Raw genomic sequence first — 12,368 nt, 5'->3', positions numbered from 1 at the left:
CAGCCCTGCTGGACACCCGAGCTCCGACTGAGCCCTCTCGCTCCGTGTGGCCAGCGCTCTGGTGTCCAGGTCATGGGAGTGCCGCCCACTTCAGCCCCCTTCCCACCTCCTCCCAGACAAGCCCTGGGTACAGGCCGACATGAGCCAGGCTGAATGGCAAGGGGTCTTCTCAGGGGCTGTGAATGCAAGAGTCCCACTTTACTGCAGAGCCCTGAGCTGCCGGCATGGTGCTCAGGGCAGGGGTCCTGCTGGGGGACCCCCAGCCCAGCCCCCAGGATGCCCTCTGAGTTCCACAGGCCTCACCGGCCTCTCCACCCTCTGAGGTCATTTTCCGCTTGGCCCACACCCGCTGGAAAAAGAGACCAGGGCATGTCGTTGCCAAGCCAGGGGGGCCGCTGGGGAGCAGCGGGAACCCGACCAGGCAGCAATTTAAACCAGGAGGCGCAGCCCGTCAGCCGCCAAGGGAGGGGGCTGTCAGGGCCAGGCGGGCACCCCTCAAGGAGAGGCCTCCTCTGGCACCGACGTCGGGTGACACCACACCCTCGGCCCCACGTTCACCCCATCTTACGGACGCTCACAGGGCCCGGGGCAGCATGGCCATACTCAAACCCAGTGGCCCAGATCCGGGCTGGGTCTGGGAGCCCCACCAGCCGCGTGGACAGAACAGGGGTGAGTGGGACAGCCACTCAGTCCTGGGGCACCGTAACAAAGGACCACAGGCTGGATGGCCTGAAACAACGAAAATTAATCTCAAAGTCTGGAGCCAGAAGTCTGAAATCAAGGTGTCGCAGGGCCCGGCCCCCTCTGAGGCTCCTGGGAGGCTCCCTCCTGCCTCGTCCAGCTTCTGGGGCTGCCAGTGTCCCTGGGTTTGTGGCCACGTCCCTCCTGTCTCTGCCTCGTCGTCACACAGCCGTCCTTCTGCGTCTGTGTTTAGGTTTCTTTTCCGGCATGGACACCAGCCACCCTGCCTCCACCATGCCAGTCTGACCTCATCGTAACTTAATTATTATCTGCAAAGACCCTATTTCCAAATAAAGTCACTTTCTGAGGTTGTGGGTGGACATGAATTTTGAGGGGACCTGTAGAGTGTCCCGGGATGTGAGCAGAGGCCTTGCGTCAGGAAACCGTGTCTGACGAATGAGGAGCCGCTTACAGAGCATGGGCCATGCGGCACCAGGGCAGGCAGTACCGGGGTCCTGCAGCCAAAATGCAGCCGGGTGTCAGAGGAGCAGCTGGAGGCTTTGGGGCAGGCCTGGCTGGGGCGAGGGGAGCAGGGGAGGGAGAGGCATGGGACCCCAGGGCTGGGAGCCCTCCCGGGCCCTGCAGCTGGCTCACTGTGCGTGCTGGCAGATGCAGTGGTCAGGAGATGCCCGTGGAGTGACCAGGAGTGAGGGGGCAGCAGGACTGTGGAAGGAAGAAGGCCCCGAGTCAGAGAAAATGAGTCGTCGGGGCCCAGGCAGTTTAGGGGGCATGTCGGGCCCCGGAGGGGAGGTGGAGAGAGTCTGAGGGAGAGATGGCTGTCCTCGGGGCAGACATGTGTCTGGGGCTTGGTGGCCACAGTCGGCCTTCCCAGGTGACAGATGTCCATGGTGCTGAGCAGAGAAGAGCTCGTACACCTCCCGGCAGCCAGTGAGGGGCGGGTGGGCTGTGGCTTCCCTGGGGGCAGGGTGAGGGTGCTGAGGCCTCTGGGGGCCTTGGCAGGGGTGGGGTAGGGGGTGGCTCACAGGGACAGTCAGCTGATAAGGTAGCTGTTGGGGACGGGGCGGCAGCTTGGCTGGCGGGAAGGCGTAAGGAGGCCAAGGAGCACGCAGACTTCCTTCCTGGGGCGGAAACTCCGCGCATCGGCCGTGATAGGAAGCAGTTGTGTGTCTTGGAATCTGGAGAGGGGGTCCCGGCCTCCCCGGACCCGCGCCAAGCATCTCCTGGGGCTCCTGGTCTGCAGGCTCCAGAGGAAGAGGGGCCATCTGCTTTGTGTCTGGCAGACAGTCTGGGGCTGCCCCTCTCTGGCCTGGGGGCCGCCCTCCCAGGTGGGGGCATCCTGCAAACCTGCCCCCACCCTCCACGTGTGGAAATAGGAGAATGATCACAGCAGCTGGGCCGCCTGTGCTGTGCATAACGTGGGCTGTCCCTGTTGTCTTTGCTAAACCCCACTGGGCAAGGAGGCCGAGACTTCCAGAAGGTTCCGGGGTTCCCCCACCCCCATAACAGTCCACTGGCCCCTTGGCCCCTCGTCAGACCAGCCGGCTCATCCCTGGCCAGGGTCTTGCACGTGGGGCCTGGGGTCTGTCTCAGGGCCCCACGTGGTGGGGAGAGGGCGCCCCACGGAGCCTGAGAGGCTGGGCTTCCATCCAGGCAGGAGCCGCTGTGCCGCATGCAGGGGTCCCTGCCCCCACCAGGGGAGGCCCTCGGCACGACACTTCCGGGGCACTGAGCTTCCAACCCCTAGGAAGGGGGCTGCCCTTCCGCCGGCAGTTGTCACTCAGATTCATCCTGAAGGCAGCGGGTGGAGGAACGTGGGCCCAGCTCCCTGTGTCACTGCAGGAGACCGGGCCCCCGGCGGGCCGAGAAAACAGATAAGGACTTGTTCAGAGACATGACACCTGCGTGAGAACCTGGGGACAGAGAGCTGCGTGACTGGGTTTTTCCACTTTCTTGTGGTAAAATACACATAACATAAAATTTACTGTTTTAACCATTTTTTAGGCACATTCACATTGTTGTGCGATCATCGCCACCATCCATCTCAGAACGTCCTCATCTTCCCAAACTGAGATGCCATCACCCAGTGTATCCAGAATATTATCATTGCCCCATGTAATTAATATCAAAATTATTAATGAGGTGGTTTACAGTTTTTTAAATTTTATTTATTTATTTCTGGCTGTGTTGGGTCTTCATTGCGGTGCACAGGCTTCTCATTGCAGTGGCTTCTCTTGTTGCAGAGCACGGGCTCTAGGCACACGGGCTTCGGTAGTGGTGGCATGCCGTCTCAGTAGTTGTGGCTCGGAGGCTCTAGAGCACAGGCTCAGTAGTTGTGGCGCACGGGGTTAGTTGCTCCGCAGCATGTGGGATCTTCCCGGACCAGGGCTCAAACCCATGTCCCCTGCATTGGCAGGTGGATTCTTAGCCATTGTGCCACCAGGGAAGCCCAGTTTACATTTTTAAAACCAGTTTTATTGACATATAATTCACACACCGTACAATTCACCCACTTAAAGTCTACACTTCAATGGCTTTTAATATATTCAGAGCTATGCAACCATCTCCACAGTCAATTTTAGAACATATTCATCCCCACAAAGAGAAGTCATTCCCAATGCCCCCCTCCCCTCCCAGCCCCTGGCAACCACTGATCCACTCTCTGTCTGTGGATTTGCCTGTTCTTGATGCTTCACATAAATGGAATCACACACGATGTGGTCTTCTGTGTCTGGCTTCTCTCACTGAGCATCACATTTTTTTTTTGCGGTACACGGGCCTCTCACTGCTGTGGCCTCTCCCGTTGCGGAGCACAGGCTCCGGACGCGCAGGCTCAGCGGCCATGGTTCACGGGCCCAGCCGCTCTGCGGCATGTGGTATCTTCCCGGACCGGGACACGAACCCGTGTCCCCTGCATCGGCAGGCAGACTCTCAACCACTGTGCCACCAGGGAAGCCCCATGAGCATCACAGTTTTAAGGTTCATCATGTGGCGGCCTGTGTCAGTGCTTCGTTCTCTTTTATGGCTGCATATTATTCTGTTACATAGATCTACCGTGTTACGTTTTTTTTTTAGGTCTTGGAAATCTGGCCAGCATTTTACACTGACGGTTCATCTCTACTTGGACTGGCCACATTTACGGTCAGCAGACCCAAGTAGCCCCTCTGAGCCCCAGTTGTCCGACAGCCGACCGTGCTGTACCTTAGGAAGGTCGCACCAAAACAAGGAAAAAGTTAATGGCTCTGATGTTTCAGAAAGAAAGAAAAGGAGACTGTCCTCTGAAGATGTTTTCCAACTGGCTCCTTGCATTTGGTTTTCTATCGGAACAAGCTTGAATGTTTGGGGGAATGTAGGTGGGAAACCTGCCAAATCCTTTTGGGTGACGTGTCCTGACCATATTGTGCTGCTGCTCAAAGGGGTTGGGGCACAGAGACAGGCTCACCCTTGCCCAGCAGCCACCATCCTGCTCCCTGAGCGACACAGACATCCTGCCGGCACCGCTCCTCAGAGGGCGCCTCCTGGGCCCTCAGCCGTGTCCATGGCAACCCTGGCCTTCAATGCTCCATGAAAGGTGGCCTTCTCAGGGGTGCCGGGCATCCCAGCCGGTGAGCTGCTCCCAGCTGAGCCCTCACCCATGGGATCAGTTTACCTGCCGGATGCCATCGTGTCCTGCTCCCTGCCTGGAAGCCAGGTCATGGGAGCTTCTGCATCTTTCTGTGACCTGGGGGTGGGCACAGAGGCCCTTTCTCCCACCAGGCCCCATGCCATCCCAGCACTCCAGTCTCCACTGAGTCTGGATCCCACGTCAACCGGGATGCTGGGTGCTGCCGCCCCCTTTTACAGATGGGGAAACAGGCTTCGTGTCAGGTCAGGGTCACCCCCGCTTGGTGGGGTGGGGCTGCGACTCAAACCCAGGGTTTCTGACTCCTGTCTCTTTTGCCTCCTAATTAATACTCATAGTGACCACTCCTCACGCACGGGGCACGGGGCTCTTTCTACACGGGGTGCAGAGCCAAGCTCAGCAAGGCCGGAAGTAGGTGAGGCCACTTCACACATGTGAAGACTGAGGCTCCAAGAGAGCCGGGATCCGCTGAGGGCACCAGCTGGGAGGCAGGTCCTGCCCACCTCCCCAGTGGCCTTCCTGGTCAGGGGGTGGAATCCCCGCACTGTGGTGGGGCAGGTCCGACAGGGAGGAAACCTGGGGAGGGCCCTGCAGCGCCCAGCCAGCCAGCCTGCCCACTGCGTTGACTGAGCTGCTGCTCAGGACCATCCCCGCAGCTTCTCCACCAGGCTGGGTCCTCTGCAGCTGGGCCTCAACTTTGCCAGTCAACGTTCAGGGTCAGTAGCCTCCAGCCCCAGCTGCAGTCTCAGGGCTGAGGGACAAGAAGTGGTCTAATCTGGGCTACCTGCCCAACCCAGATGCCCTGAGGTGGGACTCGGGGTTCCCCAGCTGCACTGCGTCCCCCCAGGAAGCAGGAACCAGCGTCTCTGGCCCAGTACGTCCTGATGAAGGGCCCTTGCCCACTGGGGGAAGCTGCCTGGCCACCAGCTCTGCATCCCTACCCCTAGCCCCGCAGAGCTGAGAGCTGCGCCATCGCTTTGGGAGCCAGGCACCCATGATTCACCCCAGGGAATTCCACCCACACATCCAGCAGGGTGGGGCCCCCAGGCACAGTTGCTCTCGCTAGAAGTGGAAGGAACATCCTGCAGAAGTGCCTCGGCTGCTTGCCAAGTGGACTCCAGGGTGTTTTCCAGGCAGATCAGGAAGTGAAATCGCTCCTCATCCAGCCCTGGGGGCAGGGACCCTGGCTGGCCCCCAGGGAGGGAGAGCAGACCCTTCCCCATGGGCTCACCTTCACCAGGGCCCCTACAGCTGCACCCCCTGGACACCATCCCCATCATCCCGTGGCCAGGCGCCCTGCACTGGGCAGGCAGGAAGCCCGCCACGCCCGCTCCTAGGGGTGGTGGAGGGTGGGGGAGAAAGGACGCCTTCGAGGGCGTGGCCTGTCCCTGTGGAGCTAGCTGAGGCTGGAGTGAGGGCTGGGCAGGGTGAGTGGTAAGTCAGACCCCGAGGGACATGTGGAGACCCTGATTCTGGGGGCAGCAATCTGACCAGCAAGCTCAGGCTGGGATGGAGGACCATGCTGGAGTTCGAGCCCCTTGATCAGAGTCAGGGGGCTGGATGCAGTTCAACACAACGCCCACTGCCCGTACCCCATTGCCAGTCAGCCACTCAGGGTGGCCTCGGCCACCAGAACCCCTGTCTGCACCCCGCATTCCAGCCAGGAAAACCCCGCTTCCCTCACTTTGCTAGGGATTCGCCCAGAAGCAGAAGTGTTTTCAGATCACCTGAAACCCCGGTGAGGGTCACTGCAGGGTGAGGGACATGCAACTTTCTGTGCCACGCCCCTAAACAGGCCCCTGGGCACAGAAGCCACTGGTGGAAGTTCGGAAAACCTCCAACAACGCGGCTTGGAAGCAAAACATGGAGGTCTCAATGGCGTAGCCATTTTCCTTCTGGATGGAGGGAACACTGGGTCACAGATGGAGTGTTCCAGCCTGTGATCGAGGCCTCCGTGCCGCCCCCCCACCCCCCCGCTCCCACGTCAGCCGGCCTGCAAACACCAGCTAACTGGGTACCTCTCCCAGCTTGCGGGCAACGTCTGCTGGGTCTGCCCTCTGCCCCCCTGGCGCCAGGCCGGCCTGCCGGGGAGGGGCTGCTGGCCACGTTAATCTATCAGTTCCTGGTGTGCCCTGGCTCCACACAGCAGAGGGACCAGTAGACGCTCGCTTGGAGCCCCTGGGACTGCTGATAATACAGCCCCTCCCAGCAGGACCCCACCAGCAGGCTGGAGCCAGGGCCAGAGTTCAAACTCATTAGCACATGCAAAACGCAAAACAGGAGTCCAAGGATGTCCTCCTGCCCTGACCTCCCAACCTCCCATCTCTCACTGGTGAAGGATCACCACTGGTGAAGGATCCCTCCTCACCCGCCTCCGGTTGCTGTGATGTCACCAGGCCCTGGTCCCCTGCCACCAGGAGCAGCGTCCCCCACTGGCTTTGTGTGGCCTCTGGAGGTGAGGCAAGAACCCGGCACCACGGGGTGCCCTGGGTCCCCCACTGCTCATTCCTCCTCCAGAGCACCCCAGCCTTCATCCACCATGCCTGGAAAGTCCCCCGGAGATGGTGCCTTCAAGTCCCCGAGGGGGAGGGAGACATCTGCGTACAGATCCTCGGCCCACTGGCCCCCGACTCGGCGGCTCATGCATTCACACGCTCACAAACACATGCACACGCCCTGCTCTGAGCACAGGGTGAGAGCAGAGCTGCAAAAGCCCTCAGACAAATGTACTTGCATCCGCCTTGCTAGTCCTGGTGCAGAGGCTGTTTTTCTGGCCAGGGGTTGCCCAGGACACAGTGAAGAGCCTGAGGGAACAGAGAAGACATGGGCGGGCAGGTGTTTTCCTGGGAGGAGGGTCTGTGCTTTCAGAGGGTTTCTACCCCAGTCAGGACCCCTTCGGCAGGGTGGACACACAGCTGCCTGGGGTTCTCATACACGGAGCAGAATGATTTCCACACCCCCAGCCCCAGACCCGTGATGTGTCCAAGTGCAGTGCAGGGCAGGTGCCGAGCACACCTTGGAGAGGGCCACTGCCCCCATTGACTTCTAGGACATGGGGAATAGTTGCCATGGCCCCCAGAGGCTGCCAGGAGGGCTGGTCCAGGACAGCTGCTCCGGCATCCCTTTGGCTGTGTCTGCACGGTGGTCGGCCCCAACCTCACACACCTGGATGACAGGTGATCTGAGGACCCACCCGCCACGCCCTTGGGAAAGTGCTGGGCTCTGCTGCATCTCAGCCAAACCCTGGCCCCTCCAGACACCAGCCAAACACCCGTGAACATCTCAGTGGCCCAACAAAGAGTGACAGGGTCCCCGCAAACCCCAAAACTGCAGTTAAAGAGAAAGCAACAGACCAGCCAGTGCATGATTTACTCCAGCAAAGCACAGCTGCAAAAGCCAGACCCAGTGCCGGGCAGTCTGCAGTGACCTCAGCCCCTCCTGCCCCTTCTGCCTGGGACTCAGATGGCTTTGCCATCCGTTTACACGGGTGCTAATGGCCAAGGGTTGTGGGCTGGGCAGCGGGAGAACCGAGGGGCCAGGCAGTGCCTGTGGGCACAGCCGTCTGCGCGGTCAGGGCCTGGAGACGCCAGCCCAGTCGGGCCGTTGCCCTGTCTGTCGCCGGCCCTGCACGGCGTGCCTCGCTGGGTTTCAGCTGCCTTCCGAGAGCGGTCCCCTGCTTGCTGATTTGTGGCCGACTTAATCCCACACTAATTAGATTTCTGCGTTGGTGGCGAAAGGGCCCCGTGCCGTGCGTGCCAACCCCCTGGCAGCCCAGCCTGTGGCTTGTTTTGCACAGAATTTTAATTGTTTCCAAATTAATCCTCGGACTTGAGTGAGCTCAGCACAGATAAGCCGGTCGCCGGGAGGGGAGCAGCCGCGTTCCCATCTCCCCGGGCCGGGGCTGGCAGCCCTCCGGTGGGGCGGCGCGGGGAGGCCGAGCCTCGGACATGACGCGATCGCCCAGAAATGTCCAGGCCATCTCCCACCTCCTGCCTCTGAGAGTACTGCTGGGCTGCCCGGCCCTGGGAGTTTTCCTTCTGTTTGCTCTTGGCTCAGCTTCCCTCCTAATCCTATTTTCGCCAGTTTCTATCCAATTTAATACAGCTTCTGTAAGTCAGAATTAATTACCCTGTGTGCTTCCAGCCCCGCGTCCTCTGCTCACCGTTCAAGGGCTGGGCTCAGAAAGGTGGGGCTCGGAAGGCAGGCAGGTGGAGGAGAGGAAGACAGCACCACACGTGGAGGAGGGTTTGGTGTCCCACTTCCACACCAGTGAGCCCTGCCAGGCTGAAGAGGCTGGGTCCCAACACTGCAGCATGAAGGACCAGCCTCTTCCACCAGGAAGCCTTCCCTGATTGCCTCGGCCTCCCTGGGCTCTGCTGACAACCACAACGTGTACCCAACGCCAAGCCCGCCGTCCCCACCACCCTCAGGGAAAGACCCACGAAGGACTCGAGCACCTTGCAAAATGTGTCCATTACCTTCGGATAAAAAACCGAGAAAGATACCATAGGCTACAGAAGAAAAAAATAGATAAATGACTTCACCAAATTAAAAACTTTTGTGCTGCAAAGGCACCATCAGGAAAAGGAAAAGACAACCTACAGATCGGGAGATGTTTGCAAGTCATGTATCTGATAAAGGAGTAGTGTCTAGAATATAGGGAAAACTCGAACAACTCAGCAATAAGAAGACAAATCACCTACTTTAAAAAATGGGTAAAGGATTTTTTTTTTTTTTTTTATGGCTGTGTTGGGTCTTCACTGCTGCGTGAGGGCTTTCTCTAGTTGTGGCGAGCGAGGGCTACTCTTCGTTGCAGTGTGCAGTCTTCTCATTGCGGTGGCTTCTCTTGCTGCAGGGCACGGGCTCTAGGAGCGTGGCTTTCAGTAGTTGTGGCACGCGGACTCAGTAGTTGTGACTCACGGGCTCTAGAGCACAGGCTCAGTAGTTGTGGTGCACAGGCTTAGCTGCTCCGTGGCATGTGGGATCCTCCCGGACCAGGGCTCGAACCCATGTCCCCTGCATTGGCAGGTGGATTCTTAACCACTGCACCACCAGGGAAGTGCTGGGTAAAGGATTTGCATAGACATTTCTCCAAAGGAGATACACAAATGGTCAGTTAGTACACGAAAAGATGCTCGACATCATCACTCATCTGGGAAATGCAAACTAAAACCACTGTGAGATACCACCTCACACCCACTAGGATGGCCAGGATCAAAAAACAAAACAAACAGGCTTCCCTGGTGGTGCAGTGGTTGAGAGTCCACCTGCCGATGCAGGGGACACAGGTTCATGCCCCGGTCCAGGAGGATCCCACATGCCGCGGAGCGGCTAGGCCCGTGAGCCATGGCCGCTGACCCTGTGTGTCCGGAGCCTGTGCTCCGCAACGGGAGAGGCCACAACAGTGAGAGGCCCGCGTACCGCAAAAAACAAAACAAAACAAAACAAAACAAACAAACCCCAGAAAATGACGAGTGTTGGGGAGAATGTGGTCATGGAGGCTTGTGCACTGCTGGTGGGAATGGAAATGGTGCAGCCACCAGGGAAAATAGTACGGCACTTCCTCCAAAGGTTAAACACAGGATTACCATGAGATCCAGCAATTCTACTTCCAGGTAGTCACCTGAGGTAACTGAAAACATATGTTCACACAAGAACTTGTGCACAAATGTTCATAGCGTGATTCACAGCAGCCCAAAGTGGAAACAACCCAAATGTCCAACAGAGGAATGGATGAGCATAATGTGGTCTATCCACACAATGGAATACGATTCAGCCATAAAAAGGAAGTACTGACACACACTACAACACGGATGAACCTCAAAAACACCACACTCAGTAAAACAAGTCAGATACAGAAAGACACACACTGTACGATTGTCCCTTTATGAAATGTCCAGAACAGGCAAATCCACTGGGTCAGAAAGTAGATTAGTGGTTGTCTAGGGATGGGGGCTGAGGAGGGGATGGCCGAGGGGTATGGGGTTTCCTTTAGGGCGTTTCAAAACGGATTGTGATCCTGGTTGCCCAACTCCAGTATCTGTAGTGAGTATCCTAAGAACAATTGAATCCTACACTTTATTTTTATTTTTTTGCGGTACGCGGGCTTCTCACTGTTGTGGCCTCTCCCGTTGCGGAGCACAGGCTCCGGACACGCAGGCTCAGCGGCCATGGCTCACGGGCCCAGCCGCTCCGTGCCATGTGGGATCTTCCCAGACCGGGACACGAACCCGTGTCCCCTGCATCGGCAGGCGGACTCTCAACCACTGCACCGCCAGGGAAGCCCATGAATCCTACACTTTAAAATGGCAAATCTTTGGACTTCCCTGGTGGTGCAGTGGATAAGACTCTGCACTCCTGATGCAGGGGGCCCAGGTTCGATCCCTGGTCAGGGATTAGATCCCACATGCATGACACAACTAGAGTTCACATGCTACAGCTAAGAAGCCTGTTTGCCACAACTAAGGAGCCCACCAGCCACAACTAAGACCCGGAGCAGCCAAACAAACAAACAAATAAATGTTTCAAAAAATAATAAAGAAATGGCAAATATTAATGCAGGTTAAGTAATCTAAGAAAAGTGATTATAAAAAAATGAATAATGAGTGAAGAAAGGAAGAGGAAGTACCAAAAGAAACCAAGAAGTCCAGAGAGTTCCCAGAGCCCCCAAGGCGGTTGAGGTGGGTCACACCCTCTGCTTCGAGCTTCCCGGTAGGCAGAGCAAAAATGGAAATGCACTCACAATGATGCCCTTTGCCTCCGTGATCACGTTCCAGGAACTTCTCACCTGTCAGCCAAGTTCATCCCCAGCAGAAACAGGCAGGAGGCTGGCTTTACAGATGAGAGCACCGAGGCAAGGCCAAGGTCACGAGCTGGCGAATGGCAGAGACCAGATAGGCACCCAGGCACTCCGCACACCCCACTGCCTCCCCACCTGCCCATTTGTGTCCACAGAGATGTGAGCGGTCACCACCAGCAAGAGTGGCCACACATGGCCTTTCCAAAGGAGGTTCTGTAACCTGTTCTTGAAGACGGGGTGGGGGGGTTCACCCCCACAGGGTAACACACACCAGGACCAACCAGGTGTCCCTTGCAGACAGAGGGCAGGATTGGGGGCAGCCGCGGGGAGCACATCCAGGGCTCATCACAGAAGGATGCTGGCCAGAGAGGCGGATCCTGGCCACCACCATGACTAAAGTTTAAAGAATGTTTGAAGCCTTGAGGATTTTATGAAAGGGCCCATTCCTGAGGGCATTTGGGAGCGTCTTGGTCCCTGGGCAGGGAGACCCTGCTTCCCGAGGTTGTTGGCCCGGCCCCCCACCCGATGTGCACACAGAAGCACGCATGCCCGTGGATTTGAGCAACCGTCCAGACATGCCTGTCTCTCCAAGGCCCCAGGCCCTGGGGGTTCCAGGCTTGTGGTCTCGGTGGTGTCTTCCTCTTCACCACTTTTCCCTGGGGTGACATTGAGGGGGGGAGCAGGCGCCACAAGAACACAGTTCCCACGGCCAGCGGCCCCTCAGAAGCCCTGGCTGGGGCCCCAACAGAGGGGGAGGCCCTGGGGTCCCTGCAGCCTGCGCCTTGCTTGCTCTTTCCTGGGACCCTCCGCACTGGGCTCTGCCCGATTCTCAAATGCCCAGCGTTGCAGTCCTGGGAGCGATGCACCAGGCTCAGGTCTCCTGCAGAGTTCGGCTCAGGGGCTGGGAGTCTCAACCCCTGCAAATCCTGAGGCCCTTTGCCAAAGAGAACCATGTCGCTGCCTGTGCCTCACCTCCCTCTACTGGACCTGGGGAAGAGGGGGCGCTCGGCCCCGCAGTGACCCTGCCTGGAGTTTAGACAGGTGGGCCTGCCTCGGACGTCAGAGTTCCAAAAGTGGCCCCTGGGGCGGACAGGAGTGCAGGGGCTTCCCCCGGGGGCACTGCAGGATCTGTCCCGGCCTCTATCCAGCTGCTGGCGGTTCCTGGGCGCCGGGCAATGAGTTGACAGTCTTCACAGGCGCTCTCCCTGAGTGTGCTGTGTCCACAACCTTCTCTGAAGGATTCCAGTC

At 58.3% G+C, this 12,368-nt stretch overlaps 1 non-coding gene across 1 annotated transcript; it reads left to right on the top strand.

The window, feature by feature from the left end:
* The first annotated feature begins 10,644 nt into the window (after positions 1-10,644).
* Positions 10,645-10,717, top strand: TRNAR-CCU. The gene has a single exon. It is a non-coding gene; the product is annotated as a tRNA-Arg (tRNA).
* The last annotated feature ends 1,651 nt before the right edge of the window (positions 10,718-12,368 follow it).

This window comes from Phocoena sinus, chromosome 15 (assembly GCF_008692025.1).
Source record: "Phocoena sinus isolate mPhoSin1 chromosome 15, mPhoSin1.pri, whole genome shotgun sequence".
In the NCBI taxonomy this organism is placed as follows: Eukaryota; Metazoa; Chordata; class Mammalia; order Artiodactyla; family Phocoenidae; genus Phocoena; species Phocoena sinus.
This window is presented reverse-complemented; position numbering and strand designations above follow the sequence as displayed.